Below are 15,891 nucleotides of genomic sequence, written 5' to 3' on the forward strand. Positions count from 1 at the left end.
ATATTAAAAAATAAAAAATACACCCAACATGAAAAATTGTGAAAGAAAGAAACTTGCTCTGTGTTGTTGAACGACAGTCAAACGGTGCAGGCTAGGAGAAGGAAGATTTTCAAGTAGAACAAAGAATTCCTTGGAAATCAGAGATTCTGTGCAAAGTAGTGAGTCCTCCAACAATAGCAATGTGAACAGCAAACTTTTCTCTCAAGACCACTTTCCTGGAAAAAGCAAACAGCAAAAAAAGTAATTTCTACATCAAACTTGAACCAAACTGAAAGCTGGACTGGATGACATTTCGGGCAAAATAACCACTTATGGTCCAAACTGAGCACGTTTGAGAGAAAAGAGGCAATCCTAATAATTGCTCTTGGACAATGGGCATCCTAGTTTCATGCAGGGTCACCCTGCTCTTGGGTTTTTTCTACCTCTTAAGCACTAACTGAAATTCTACATTCATAAACTTCAAGTCTTTAATCCATGTTTCAAGAGCTAAACTCTTCCAGTGTCTCCATTTTAATGGCTTAATGACTTAATGTAATGGTCAGACATCCTGGTGTGTAACAACCTTTCTCTGAAGGGCTGGGGGTGGTGATGGGAGGTAGAAAGGCTAAATTTCCCCAATAATTGGCCCTGGCAGAAAAAAAAGAAATAAGCAGAGTTAATTGGAAGCCTACAAGGCACACGGCACTGGCAACCCCAGAATTATTTTGAGCCGCAGTTAGCATACTTAGATGATTACTACTTGGATATTTCAGTGTTTCTTAAGCACATAGCTGGAATGTGTGGCTCTGATTTGTTTTCCAGCTGGAAATGTTACAGACACAGGAAAACTTGCTCTTTGGTGTCTTGTTGTATCCTGCCTCTCTTTGACGGGAGCTCTGGTCTGACAGTCCTGTACATCACTTCCGCTGTGCTCTGGGCTCAAAAAAGTTAACTGAGAATGAGCCCCAGCAGCACCCATGGAATCTCCCAGACAACCGACCAGTCTGCTCACAGGCTAATTTCATGTGGTTTGTGGTCTCAAGACTACAGGTCTTCAGCTAGAGAGGTGCAAGAGAGAAGAGGCAGAAGGCAGACTTTCGTAGAACCCCATTGATGTCGTGTGATTTTAAGGGTTCCTGCCTCTTCTGAATATCCTGTGGGCTTACCAAAAGTACCATTGGATTAAGTAATCATATTCTATAATTTCCCCCATGGGAATGCAGAAGTGTTGTATTCTAGAAGTAAGACAGGAATCTGAGTTATCAATAACGTTTACATTTCTACCATCAGATCATAAATTCTCCCAGGGCAGAAGTCCTTTTAATCTTCTTATGTGTCTCCAGGGCTTGGCAAAGACTAAGTGCTTTATCCATGTTAGGGGGGAATGGTGATGGGGTTGTGAGGATAGTAATAATGATAATGGCTCTTTTTTTAAGGGAGGTTATTGTTTGTCATTAACAGAAAGGGAAGGGCTTCCAAGAGAAGGAGTCAGGTGAATTTTGCAAGGGGGAGTAAGTCCAGTAAAAACCCAGAGATGCTATCCAAGGCAGACTAAGCTGGGGCTACACAGCAATACTAGTGAGCAGGTGGGAGGCCTTGTGCCCACAGTGGGGAGGAGGAGAATCTAGAGCATGGAGAAGGCTCTGAAGTGGAGATAGAACAGAGCTGAAGACAAGTCCTACCTGTCTGCCAGTTCTGCCTGGAGCTTGGGAAATACACAGAAGGAACAAAGGTGATCCTCTACCTTAGCGGAGAACCAGGTCACCTTTCTAGAAACCGAGAAGAGCTCTTTCCAGAAAGGTGTGTATGTCAATTAACCAGCTCTAATTGCAAGAAAAGAATATATGTCCTTACTAAGCTCTGGCAATTGGTGTTCTTATTAAGCTCTGGCAATTGGAAAGCAGGGAAGAATGAAATGTACAAGTAGCCTAAAAACTAATGATGGTTTCTATCTTTGCACCTTTAAGAAAGCCAGCACATCGTCTGAGTAGTTGTAGCATCAAGCCAGCCACAATCTCCTCACCAGTCAGAAGCAGAGAAGCCACCCTGTTTTTACCCATGAGCAAAACTGAGCTCTTCCATAGTCACCCTTGACCAGTTAAACCAGCCTCCTCTGAAACTTTCAAATTGTCAGAAGTAAGAAAGTGACACCAAAAGTTGCTGAATAAAGCCAAACGATCAGTGGAGGAGCAATGTCAATCCCCGAACTCCCCCGCGAGAGCTGAGCTGGGGAGCAGCAGCATCTAGAGCTGAGTGTCAGGGCAGGTGCACGAGGCAAAGCCAAACACCCCCTTCCCAGGTTTCTGGGAGAACCGCTTCTTGCACCTCCAAGTAGCCAGATAGCTCCGGAACCTGAGTGCCACTGACAGACTAGTATAAAGCTCCAGAAATGACTCATGGACAGGCTCCTTTTTAGCAAAGGCTGTGGATAACCCAGAAACCCCAAAAGACAAGGTGAGAATAGCCTGTCACGACATGCTGTTGCAAATAGAGGCTGTTCTGATGAACTGAGGAATGAGCTCCACATGAGTGTCTCCCTAGGAAAGCTCTGTGTACCTCCTACATTGACCACAGTTGGAATTGTCTTTGTGAACAATACCAACAGGAAATAGAAAGGGCACTATAGTGGGAGTCTGGAGATTTTGGCTCTACCACACACTTTGCCACCAACTGGCCTTATGACTCTGATTACTTTTCTCTTAATTGACATGCCCACATCAATCAACTAGTCACACCTTCCTTTGCATTCCAATTAAGTCTGGCACAAAGGAGGAGTCAAGTATTGAATGAGATAACCCCTATGAAAATTATGTAGCCAAAGACAGTAGAATTCAGATGGCAGTCATTCATTGAAGGCAGTTTTATAGGATAAAAAGTAAATAATGGTGTCCTATGCTCCAAGAGGCAAAACAAAATCCTTTCTCATGTTTCTAGACAAAACAACTTCAAATTGTTTCTTTTAAACAATGCCTACTACCATGAAAAGAGTTTGCCAACTTGTCTTAAAAAACAACCCTATTTACCTTATTACCTGAAACTTGGGCAGTAAGGCTGGAACTGATGAGTCCCTTGACTCTGGGGTTCCCATCCCTACCTTCTGTCCCCAGTGTTGCAAACAGAAGTGAGTAAGCATAACTGCTGGCAGTAAATGGACAAAAGTGCCAAATTCTGATAGGCAGCTACCATCCTCTCACCACCATTCCCTCCCCAAGCCCAGAATCTGACATTTCTGTCACTTGCATTGTGAAGCAGTATGAAGACATCAAACACAACTTTTTAATGAAGTACTATCTGTCTTCCTATGATCTACAACATTTTTACTCATTTCTCATCCTTTTCCAAAATTGGGTAGTAAGGAAAAAAACTTATAAACATTCATGCCTCGATGAGTGTATGTGGTGTGTGTGTGGGGGGGGGGGGGGAGCAGTTCCACAAAGGTCTGTAGGCAGCACACATTTAAGCACAACCAGAGTGGGGATACAAAGTTGTAGGCATTAGAAGAACTTGAATGCATGAGTTCTGCCTCTACAAAGACCAGCTGCTCCAAGCCATCCATTTGGTTGGCATAACTTGGCACTGAGTGCCTGGCACAAACGTTTTAGCTCTAAAAGTTTCCCTTGGTGACATCTTTAGGCTTTGTCACCCATTTAAAAGATCAGGAATCCAATCTCATAAAACAGAACTCTGCAAATTTGAAGCTAACCAATATCATTTTTTTAAAAGCTCTCAGGAAAATAAAATGGATTAGGCAGGAAAATTTTGTAAATGGAAAAAATTGCATATACAGAGTCTGAAGCAATCCAGGACATTTTAAACCAGAAAGCAGATGGAATAAGAGCAATATAAATTAGTGTAATTGTATTTTGCCAAATGCAAACAACTCTAACTCCAAACAGAACTTTTTCTCCCCAACTTGTTGATTGCATATGTATTTGTTTTTAATTACCACTGGGTAGAATTTGGTGAGATGTTTAGAGACAGAGTCATGGAATCTAAAGATCTAGGGGACACCAAGTCTGGCCAAATAACCCATGGAATATCAAACTAAAAATTAAATACAAAGTATTTACATTGGAAATGATACACATGCATATGTTCTATAAGTCAATTAACAAAAACTATGCATGTGGAAGTTTTTAGGAAATGCCCTACAAAGAGCAGGTACATTAACCCTAAAGAGAAGGGAAAAACTTCATGAGCAGTGCTTCCTGGCCTTGGCTCTTTCAACATGACTTCTGTCTTGTCTCTAGGACACCTTGGCAGCTTCCCAATGGAAGAGTCTTAACCTCTGGGTGTCAAGTCAGAGCTGGTCTGAATCCTGATTAGGTCCACTCTAGCCCTTCAAGCCAAGCTCAGGAAGATTGGTCAAAATTACCCTGACTGGAGTAAATCAACTCAGCTATAGTACAGCAAACTAACCAGGTAATTAACTTATGAAGGAATGAGGAAGGGATTGACAGATTTTTCAATGCAATGCAAAGACTCTGATTACTTCTCAATGAATATGTCCCTTCTCTAGTTTTCTGCCAAGGTGCCCGGGGCCTGGAGCCATTTCCTTGAGCATGGATAGGATTTGACCAGCAGCTATCCTCAACAAGGGTAGCCTCAGGGTAATAGTGCTACAGTAAGGTTGCATAGATGACTCCCCAGGCCACCAGCCAGCAAGGCTTCTATTTGGATAAGGAATCTTGCTCAATGTCCTAACCCATGAGTAGTGCAAGCTGTCAAAATGCAAGTTTGTAATGACAAGCCACTTGAAACTATGGATGATAACAGAATGAAGATTTCCTCTGCACACAGTTTCTCCAACCACATGATACAGAGTAGCACAGAACTGTATATTCATGATTAAATGGATAAGCACTGCAAGGTGTTTGCTGCATTCTTATTTTTCTTTGGTATCCAAGACCTCCATACACTTATCTCTGCCACAATAGACCTCTCTGGACACCCTGCACAGTCTCCAATCTTGTGCCAACTGCTACTCTCAGGTAGAAAAGTTCAGGAAGCAATCAGCATCTGGAAATGTGAATTTTGTATGAAAGTAGGGGAGAAGAGCAGAAGTTAGAGGCTGCAAACTGGAGATATCTGCTCATTACAGTATTAACACATAACATGATACAGCATGAGTAGGGAAAGAGGCATGAAGATCCACCAGAGAGACCAAGGAAGGCGCTCTCTCCTCCCCAGACTCAAAGGCAGCACACACCATTGGAGGGAATTGAGAGAGACAAGCCAGGGAAATGGAACTCACTAAATGAACTCACATGTTGAAGGGCACGTGCCTTGGTATCACAGGGAAGGTGAGAGTGATCAGAATCTCCAATCCCTGCAGAGCAAAGCTTCAGTCCTCATTCATCCCTGGAGGGCTCTTCAAAAGGATACAAAGGACCATTCTTTGGGAATTCCAGTAAGGAAAAGTGGAAAAAGCGCAATTCCAATACAAGATCCATGTGTGCAAGACCTCAGTTCTGTGCCATGCAGATGCAAAGATGTGCACTCCTTTCCATTCATAAACCAAAATCTAGCTTAATGGGACCATATCTGAATGTCACTGCAGCTGCTTCCGGAATCAGGGAGTACAGTGTGCCACAGAAGCCTCCAGAATGCAGGGTAGCTTCAGACACTTCAGACGGCTTCTCTTTCCAGGATTAGTCCCACCACAACAAACTTATACACTGCCAGGAGGGGCAAGTGTAAGTACCATCCTAGATACCAGCAGTAGCCCAGCATAGGAACTGACCCTACCACTGAAGATCTCCTAACGATATTTCCTGCCAAGTTTCTGAGGTGGGGAAAGACAAGTGGGTGGGATTGCAGAACGCCAACACGACAGCGTTCACTTACCTCAGAGGACAGTTGAGAGAAATGGCTAATAAAAATTATTACAAATCACTGCACACACAAAGTGCTTTATAATAAACACTAATACTTTAATCCCATATTGCTTGTTTGGGAGGCTTGAAGCTTAAGTGCAAGTTGAACTGAAAGAGTGAGAGAAGCAAGCTTCACTTTCTGTCATTTTCTAGTTCCAAGCAAAGAAAAAAAAGGAAAACCCCAAGAAGTCCATTTTTAAATTGCTGCTTATGTAACAGGAGCCTGTGAACTGCACCAGAATTTAATTGAAGGAAAAGTAACTGTAGGGGAATTGCTTGGAGAGCTGCCAGAAGGGTTTTAACAGCTGGAAGTTGAAAAGTGATTAATTTTGACAGCAATAAAAGCCTCATGTTCATACATAATTATGCTTAGATTTGTGGACTGCTGGAATTTTTTTCTATACACTATTAACCTTTTGCTTTCCAAATTGCAATTTAGATACTTTAAATGAGTCCCTGTTTTTAAGCTGAGTAATACTTGATTTCCATGGCTTTGACTCACCTCAACACAAGGAAGACAGGGAAGAAAGTGTAGAGTAACTGGGGTAAGTTCAAGTATTCTTTTGAGTATATTCAGAACTTAATGGAAACAAAGTCTTCCCATTCTACTGCATGCAGGAACCATCAAAAAGGGTTTAGGAAAAACCCAGGCAGAACAAAGAAAAACTGAGATTGGAGTGGTGGTCCATCATCAACTCTGATTCAGCTGCATTCCTGGCAATAAGACAAATCTGTAAGTGGACGCTAGAATGCTACATTGAAAACCACTGCACAGATCAAGGAAGTAATGAATTAAAGTGAGTTCTAGAACCATCAGTGTTGGTAATAAGATCTAAAAGCTTAGACAATTCACTTTATTTTTCTCTAACTTTTCTGTTCTCCACGTAGGAAGAGAGGGATAGAGTAGATGCTCTAGGAGACCTAAAACCTGAAATCTAATTATTTTAAATTGCCAGCTTTAGAATTAGCCACATTCTGAAGCTTTTCTGTTCTTGTACCACGAGATTGATTAGAGAAAGTCAAACTTTGGTCATATAAAATATTTTCCAACTGACTTGAAATAACTAGTATTTAATAATAGTAATGATGGCAGTTTCCAAGGCATGACTCTAAAGACTTCATAAAGTATATTTTAATCTTTTCAACCGTTCTACAGGCAGCTCCTACCGTTCTAGTACTACTATCGCATTTTACAGAAACTGAAACAATAAAGAGGTTGCATGACTTCCCAGTCAATCATCACCTAGTGGGAAAGCCAAGACTGGTGTGCTCTAATGTCCCGTTGTACCCAAGCAAATAACTATTATTGAGGATACAGTTAATTTGTGGCATTAATGGTGAAATGGGAAAAACAACAAGTAACCTGAACTCAAAAGAAATTTTGGTATTTATTTATTTATTTGACAGAGAGAGAGAGATCTCAAGTAGGCAGAGAGGCAGAGAGAGGGGGAAGCAGGCTCCCCTCCGAGCAGAGAGCCCGATGTGGGGCTCGATCCCAGGACCCTGAGATCACGACCCGAGCCGAAGGCAGAGGCCCAACCCACTGAGCCACCCAGGCGCCCCAAGAAACTATTTTGGTTTTAGTTCCTGTACTTCCTCAATTGCTTCAGACACTCTACCAATTTCTCCATTCCAATCTTCTTCATTATGAAGGGCGGGAGTTGTCTAAATCAGTGGTTCTCAAGGCGTGGTACAGGGGACGAGTAGTATCAACCTCACCTGGAAACTTGTTAGCAATGCAAATTCTTTGGCCCCACCCCAGGCGAACTGAGTTCACCTGTGTTTTGACCGGCCTTCCAAGTGATCCCAGGAGCCGCTGCAGTTCGAGAACAATTGGCCAAAGGGATCACTGAATTACCTTCTGATTCTGACCTGCTATGATTCTATTTATGAATATCTCATTTCAGATTGTTGGATTTAAAACTGGGGTGCCTTTACTGTATTTCAATTCTTCTTCCCTGATTCATCAGATACTTGGGCCTCTGTTGCCAGGAGGTAGGATACCTAATGTTGGCTCACTGGAAGGATTGTTTCCTGAGTCATCAGAGCATTATGGAATTAGAAAGCAGAACAGAGTCCTGAATCTAAATGGAATGTTACCGTGAATGTTTTGTTACCTCAAGCAGAAGTGTAAGATTGAAGTCCATATTCAGAGCCTCAGTATAATAGGAGTTTTGAATCCAAAGGCAAGCACCACATGGGGTCTTCATGAACCCTTGTTGCTACCTGAGGCAGATAATATCCAAGCCATGATTAGTAGCTGAAGAAGTTGGCCCATGGTTGCTCACATACTACCACTGTGCCAAAACCCAGAACTACCTTTCTTCTTTGTGTCAGAAAGGAGACAATCCCAGAGAAGATACTGGATTTACCTCTTAACACTCTTTGGCCATAAGCAAAAAGGAGTCAAAAAGGAGTTAGGAGTCAAAAGCCTGGACACCTCATAAGAGACTATTCCAAATGTATTCATGAGCACCAAATTCAAATGGGTCTTTGCCTTGTTCCTTTCAAGTACATACCCACTCATCAGAAACAGCATGGAAAGACCTCTGAATTTTGGTCAACCAATGTATGATTGTCCAATGCCTCATGCTTAATAAACTGACCTGTAAAGTCAGAACATCAGATGATCTCATGTCCTGATGTACAAGACTAAAAACAGTAGGACAGCAAAGACTGTCTCCCTGCTTCCTTTGCAATTCTCGTGACACCTCATTAACATAAGTTGTTTGTTGATGAATCTTAAAAGAGAATCTCTTAAAAGATTCAGAAGAAACAAAGACAGAAATGCAAACTGTTGGAGAAGTAAACTTCTGAAGAAAAAAATAGAAACTTAAGAAGGAATACCATACTGAGAAAAAAGGTGGTCACTTAAATATGACATTGTTCAGAACTATAGCTATAAAAGTCTCCACTCTTTAGAACAAATTAAGGCCAAGACATATGTGGAATAACTCTGCTTTTTGTTTTTTATGACATTCATTCTAGACCATCCCAGAGATAAACGATTTTACCTTGGGCCATGATAAATATGAGAGGAGCCGAAAAAAATTGACAACCCATTTCTCAATGTGTTTACTTAAAATGATGTGTTACCAGAGATTTTTGCCTTCTTTTATTAAAAATAATCTAGGCTCAATTTTCTGACTCTGAACACCTATGTGTTGATCCCACAAAAAAGTCAAGCTGCTGTCTTGTTACTTCTTCTGGACTACACCACACAATCTTTGAAGTAGGCACTATTATTTCTATCTTACAAATAGAGAAACTGAGGTAGAGAAGGTTTCACCCAGCCAAAGTTACAAAACTAGAGCTTGAATCCAGGCAATCTGGCTCCAGAGTTCATGCTTCCAGATAATCGAGTCACTCTTGTTTTACTTATTCCATGTACCACTTAAGAATGCTTTTGGTGGTGTGACAAAAAACCAAACTTAGCATAGCCTTAAAACATAGGCTGACTTAACAACACTCTCTGTTTTGCTTATCTGTCCTCTTAGCATCTGTATTTCGTGGTCCTTGCTCTTCAAGGCATTCCCCTCCCCATCGTGAGGAAGTAGAAGGCTAGCAGAAAAACCTCTTCTTTTTTTTTTTTTTTAAAGATTTTACTTATTTATTTGACAGATAGAGATCACAAGTAGGCAGAGAGGCAGACAGAAAGAGAGAGGAAGGGAAGCATGCTCCATGCTCCACAATGAGCAGAGAGCCCGATATGGGGCTTGATCCCAGGACCCTGGGATCATGACCTGAGCTGAAGGCAGAGGCTTTAACCCACTGAGCCACCCAGGCGCCCCAGAAAAACCTCTTCTTAAGGAGACTTCATCTTTTCATTTGGAAAACTAAGCTTACTTCAGTAGACTTCCTCTTACATCTCACTAGTCAAAATAGGATCACATGCCATCCTTCAACCAACCAAAGGCCAAGCAAAGTGATATTATTGTGACTGGTTTTACTAATCATGATTTATATTTGGGGGCTGGGAAAAGGGCTGAGCCAATGGGCCTCTAGCTAGCTCCTATATAAACCGGCCTTCTTTCAGTACAGAAGGAGTGGACTGGGAGGACGATGGGTGTTGTGGGACAACAAACACTGCCGGCCGCATTCTCCTACTGTGGAGTTGTGGTTGCTCCTCATTGTTAGAGACTTACTTGACATATGGGAAAGCACTCCTCCAAGAAATGGGGATGATGATAAAAGACGTGATATCTGTATAATTATCAGTACTTAAAGCGTTCACTTGAGAGAACCAGTCTCCTTGGATTTCAAGTAAAGAGGTAAAAAACCTTAAATCCTATATGGCTGAGTTGGCAAAAATGGCTGCCAGTAGACTCCAAGAGACCTTAACCTCGCTCCGAGTACACAGCAGGTGGGAAAGAACAAGCCCCAAGGTACCATTCATAGACTATAAAACTACAGACAGGGCAAGGCATATGTATGTGCTTTAAAAAATTCTATGTTCAGTATTTTTGAGGTATTCACACACAGTTGGTTCACACCCACAGGTTTCTCCTTGTCTTCCCTGCCACTGGGTATAGATAGGATCAGGCAATATTAATGACTCACACCTCCCTGGCCCCTGCCCATACCAGCCCCGGAAAATGTCCCTGCTCTATATTTGCCGCAGTGTCAGTAAGGTTCTCACACGTGCATACTGACAAGTTCAGTTCCTTTGGGGGTGCCCCCAGGTCAGATTGCCACAGTGCTACATTTCAGCCTGAAGCTGAGCAGAGGGAAGCAGCTCGCTCTCTTCTCCTCCCCTTGAACCCATTGTTGGAAGGTTTAGAAAAAGAACTCCTTGGAGCTTCTCTCTCCTGGAACCCAAACATGTATCCATAGGGCTGGGTTGGACATGGATTCAAGTGATAGTGACTGTGATAAACTCACCATCTTTTCTCTTCCCCAAATATTCTAGCTTGTTATTACATCAGATCATCTTGTCTGGCTCTTTCTTCCCTTAGGACAGCTGACTAATTATCTCTGTTCTAGGAATTCATTCTTAGGAAAGAATCAGACCCATGGCCAAATATCTACATAAGGAATCAATTAGAGTTCTTTATAATGGTAAAGGACAATCTTAATTTATCAGTAGGAGACTGGTTAAATTAATTATAGCGCATTTTGAAGAATGATATGCATCCATTTAAAAAGAGGTACATCTACATTTATTAACATGGAAAGATGTCCATGATCTGTTGTTGAACTGGGAAAAAGCATGATCTCACTTTTGTGTAAAAAAACAAAAAACAAAAAACACATGCTTGTGTGAATGTATGTGCATTCACGCATCCACACGTGGAGAAAACACAAGTTATCTTTGGATGACAAGGGGTTTTTTTACTGTCTTTACTTGTTTCTGAATAGCGTGAATGTTGTCACAAGAAGCATGAACTTCTTTCACAATGATAAAAAAATAAAGCCATACTCAGTTTGAAAAATAATTTTAATAAAACAGGCTTTAGTAATGCATTCTTCAGAGTGAAATTGTAGACCGGCATAAAATCTCTTCTTAGTGATATTATTGAATATAAGGAAGGCTAGATCACTTACTGGAAATTCCTGGGTACTGTGGAAGAAAAAGAACTTGGGTAGATGATTAGTACTACACATCTCCCCAAAAACATGTCACACTGGCCAGCACTGTGGTACCCCCAACATCACTGCCCCTGGAAGCCTTAGAAATGGAGATTTCTGAAAGAAAAAGGTCATATGGGGCAAAGCAAACAAGGCTGGTATGTTTTGTGGTTGCCTCTTTATAGCTTTGCCCCACCTTTTCAATGGGCTTTTCTTTTTCTAATCTATAAAAGCTCAAAGTTTAATACCTGGCATTTATGTTACATATATTTTTTTCCTCCATTTGTTTGCTTTTCAAGTTTTTCTTGTATACTTTTACACCATACGGAACTTACCATTGTTTATGTGATCAACTGTAACAGTCCTTTCTTTTATGATTCTTAGCTTTGATATCACACTTGGAAATGCCTTTTCTATCCCCAAAGACACACAGAATACTCACCTATGTTTTATTTAATCTATAAATTTTTATCTTTTTGGAGGCGGAGAGGAGTAGGAGAGGGGAAGAGAGGAGATTCCCAAGTAGGCTCCACACCCAATATGGAGTCCAAGGCAGTTCTCAGTCTCACAATCCAGAGACCAGGACCTGAACCAAAATCAAGAGTCTAGGCACTCAACTGAGTGAGCCACCCAGACACCCCAAAATTTTCATCTTCCACAATTAAATGTGAATTAATCATAATTTTTGTGTGAGACATGTAGGAGGTGGTGATATAGTTTGTCTCAGTGGGTTGGTCATTTTTCCCAACAGCATTTATAAACTATTCTGCCTTTCTCCAATGACTAGAAACAATGTTTCTCCTAGACTAAAACCAAACAAATGCACAAGGGTCTACACATACTTAGCCTTGGATCTCTTCTGGACTTCTCTTCTGTTCCATCATCTGCCTGTCTATTGGTAAACTAATGCTATATAATTACAATTATTATAGTTTCAAGATGTTTTATTTTCTAATAAGACAAAGTACCCCTCATTCTTCTTTTCCAAAAGTATATTAACTGCTCTGGTGGTTCTTCTGAAAAACTTAGAATTATTTGTCAAAATCTGAATGTTTCAATTAACATTTTCTTTGAAATTGGGACGCCTGCGTGGCTCAGTCATTAAGCATCTGCCTTTGGCTCAGGTCACGGTACCAAGGTCCTGGGATCAAACCCCTGCATCAGGCTCCCTGCCCAGCGGGAAGCCTGCTTCTCCCTTTCCCACTCCCCCTGCTTATATTCCCTCTCTCACTGTCTCTCTCTGTCAAATAAATAAAATCTTTAAAATTTTTTTATTGAAATTACATAAAATTTACAGATTAATTTATAGAACTTAATATTTAAGAACTTAGTATTTTCAGTGGAAAGTCTTCTTTTAGTTTCCCATTAAGACTTCATAAATTTCTTCTTATGGCTCCTGGATATTTCCTGGTAGGTTTTTGAAAAGTTGATTTTTCTTTCCCTCCCCCTATGTCCGGTCACAGGCACTGTAATTGAATCTCCTTATCAGATATACAGTTGTAAGACAGGTTTTCATATTTACAGCTCCCAGGCAAAGTTCCACTTCCCACAGACTTTACCTCAGTCTTCTTGAGGTGACACCTTCCTCTGACCTCCACTATCTGGCTCCTGGTTTCTGATGACCCAATTAGTCACTCTAATTCCCAGAATACTCTGCTCCCAGATCTTTTCTTTCTTCCCCACACAATGCCTACTTCATACACTCTAACTCCCTCTATTACTCTTTCAGTACAGAACCACCACAAACTTAGCAACTTAAAACATTTATTCACAATTTCCACGGGTTGGAGTCTGGGCCTAGCTGACCTATATCCTGTACTCAGGGTCTCACAAGGCTGGAATCAGGATGTCAGTGGGCTGCGTTTCTTTCTGGATCTCGGGGCCTCTTCCAAGCTCACAGGGCTGTGGGCTGCATTGGGCTCAGAGCGGCTGTGGGACAGAGGCCTGGCTTTCTCAACGGTTGTCCACTGGGGGCTACTCTGCAGGTCCTTCCTGGCCCCTGTCAGGCTTTCCCACAACATGGCAACTTCCTTTCCAAGGCCAACAGGAAACCTGCCCTTTGTACTATCATCACAAATGTGACCTCCATCACCTTTACTGTACTCTGTTGGCTAGAGCTAGTTGCGGGTATTGCCTGCACTCAAGGGGACAGGATTATTCAAAGGATGACTCTTTGGGGGTCACCTTAGAGTATGTCTTCTACAGGTCTTGGACCTTTGCCAACATGCCATTATTTCCTGGATGCTGCTTTTCTGAAATATGGGGTATTGGCCTAAATTATAACAAGATGGAAATCTCAGTGGGGACAAGAGGCAGAGGGACAGGTGGTAGTGGGAGAAGAAGGAGAAAGAGAAAGAGAGGCACTCTGTCCCCCATGGCACTGGGAAGTTTTCTGTTGGATAGATGCACCACAGCTCCACATCATGGAGGTAAAGTAGACCTATGACATAAGCTGTAAGTGATACTGGTTATTCTTGGTCATCTCCACCTGCCTTGTAATTATCTTCAGTTCCTTCAAAATTCTGGAATTTGGTGGTTCCAATGTTATCTTTTCAGTGTTGTTGTTTTTTTTATCTTTTTTTCCATGTCTTTGTTTATATCTTAGCACAAACTTAGGGAAAACTTCTAGCTTCATGCTGCTTTGAACCAGACATCTCAGCCAAGACCATTTCTAGCAGGTATCCACTTCTGTCTTCTTGAGATGGCATTGCTGTCTGGCCCTTAAAGAGCAGGTGTTAGGGGGCGCCTGGGTGGCTCAGTGGGTTAAAGTCTCTGCCTTCCACTCGGGTCATGATCTCAGGTCCTGGGAGCAAGCCCTGCATTGGGGTCTCTGCTCAGCAGGGAGCCTGCTTCCTCCTCTCTCTCTCTGCCTGCCTCTCTGCCTACTTGTGATATCTCTGTCAGATAAATAAATAAAATCTTAAAAAAAAAAAAAAAAAAGGCAGGAGCAAGGTTGAATGCAACACATTTGATAGGTGTTTGGATCTGCTGTGATACCACAGGGAATCCAAAGAGGGAGCTAGTCTATGCCTTCTGGATATTAGTAGTGTATCTGCATTACTGGTGGCAATTTTGTCCTCATGATAACCTACTGAAGGTTTAATAGAAGAGGGAACAGAGGCTTTGACTAGACTCCTAACTTCCCCCAATGTCACACAATCAGTAAATAACAGAGCGTGGATTGAATTCCGCTTTGCCTCACTCCAAAGCTCCTTCTGTCATGTCATGTTCTCTGGATAGGGGAACATCTCCTGAAATATTTAGAGGCATTTAATAATGATCAACACATTTTCCCCATTCTTAATTCAGGAAAACCTCACAACCCTAATATAGTAATCAACTGTAACTTCCTGCAGTTGGGAGTTTTTCATAATGAGAATAGATGAAGTTCTCATTTCTATGATCATACCACAACACCTTTGCCCTGCAAATTGTAAAGCCCCAAAAACAAAGGAAGCAAAGTCCATTATTAAGGGATTGGATAGTCCTTCAGAGTGGCTCTCCCACTTGGGCTTTCTGTTCAGCCACAACTTCAAGACCTTGTCTTGGATATCCCTGAAACCAGCCACAGCAAATAGGAACATAAGCAAGTCCCAGGTAGACACCCCCACACATCTTGGCTCCCATCAGGAAACATTCTAGAGAGCAATGCAGCCTGATGGAAATGGACATGGATGCTGGAATGAGAGTGTCTGGGTTTGAATCCTAGGCTGTTTCCTGTTGGCAGCCTTAGCAGAAAGGTTGTACACGGGGTGGTGGGGCTGTAACAGACACACAGAAGTTCTTAAATAGCAAGTGACACCAAAATTTTGGGAGGTGTCTTAACAAAAGAGGAGACCACACAACATGTCCTCAGGTGGAGGTATAGACTCAGGTCTCCCCACCAATGCAGAGCAGCTACCAGCTACAAATCCCTCCCCACTGACTGAGTTCCCAGCCTGCCTGCTAAGTACAAAAATCAACCCCAGCACATCCTTAAGTGTTCATAGGTCATCGAAGGTCAATTTCTCTAGCATACTAGTCTCACTAGCCCCAAGATTTAGCTGTCCCCCAACTTTGGTTCACTCTTGCAGAAATCTTGGGTAGTCACAAAATCTTGCCAATTAACCATTTCGACTAATTTAGTGGATCTCAGATGTAGCTCCCAGGCCAGCAACATCAGTATGACCTGGGATCTTCTTAGAAATGCAAGTTCTCAGGTTCCACCCGAGATATACTGGATCAGGAGAACCCTGGGGATAAAACCCAGCCATCTGTTTCAACAAGCCCTGCAGGTAATTCTGATGCATGGGAATGTGCAAACCCCTGCTGCCGCCCCTCCTAGAGTTGGGAGAAGTAACTGAGGTGATCCATCCTGTTCCTCCCCCACGTGTTTCTGTAGCATGAATCCCCCCCAATCAGTGATCGGTCATTGAGGAAGGGTGTCCCTCTAATGTGAAAACTGCCCATAATTGCGCATTAAGATTTC

The 15,891-nt window shown here is 42.1% G+C and overlaps 1 long non-coding RNA gene across 5 annotated transcripts in view; it reads right to left on the reverse strand.

Annotated features, from left to right (window-relative positions):
- LOC131832351 (uncharacterized) overlaps positions 1-15,891 on the reverse strand; it is a 138,919-nt gene that overhangs the window by 34,707 nt on the left and 88,321 nt on the right. For 4 of the 5 annotated variants that reach the window (XR_009354008.1, XR_009354005.1, XR_009354006.1 and 1 more), the window contains one exon: positions 11,275-11,415. The exons of the other annotated variant lie outside the window; for it this stretch is intronic. This is a non-coding gene — a long non-coding RNA (uncharacterized LOC131832351). Of the gene's footprint in view, positions 1-11,274; positions 11,416-15,891 lie in introns of those variants that run through there. 5 annotated transcript variants of the gene reach the window in all.

Source organism: Mustela lutreola, chromosome 5 (assembly GCF_030435805.1).
Source record: "Mustela lutreola isolate mMusLut2 chromosome 5, mMusLut2.pri, whole genome shotgun sequence".
NCBI classification, from domain to species: domain Eukaryota; kingdom Metazoa; phylum Chordata; class Mammalia; order Carnivora; family Mustelidae; genus Mustela; species Mustela lutreola.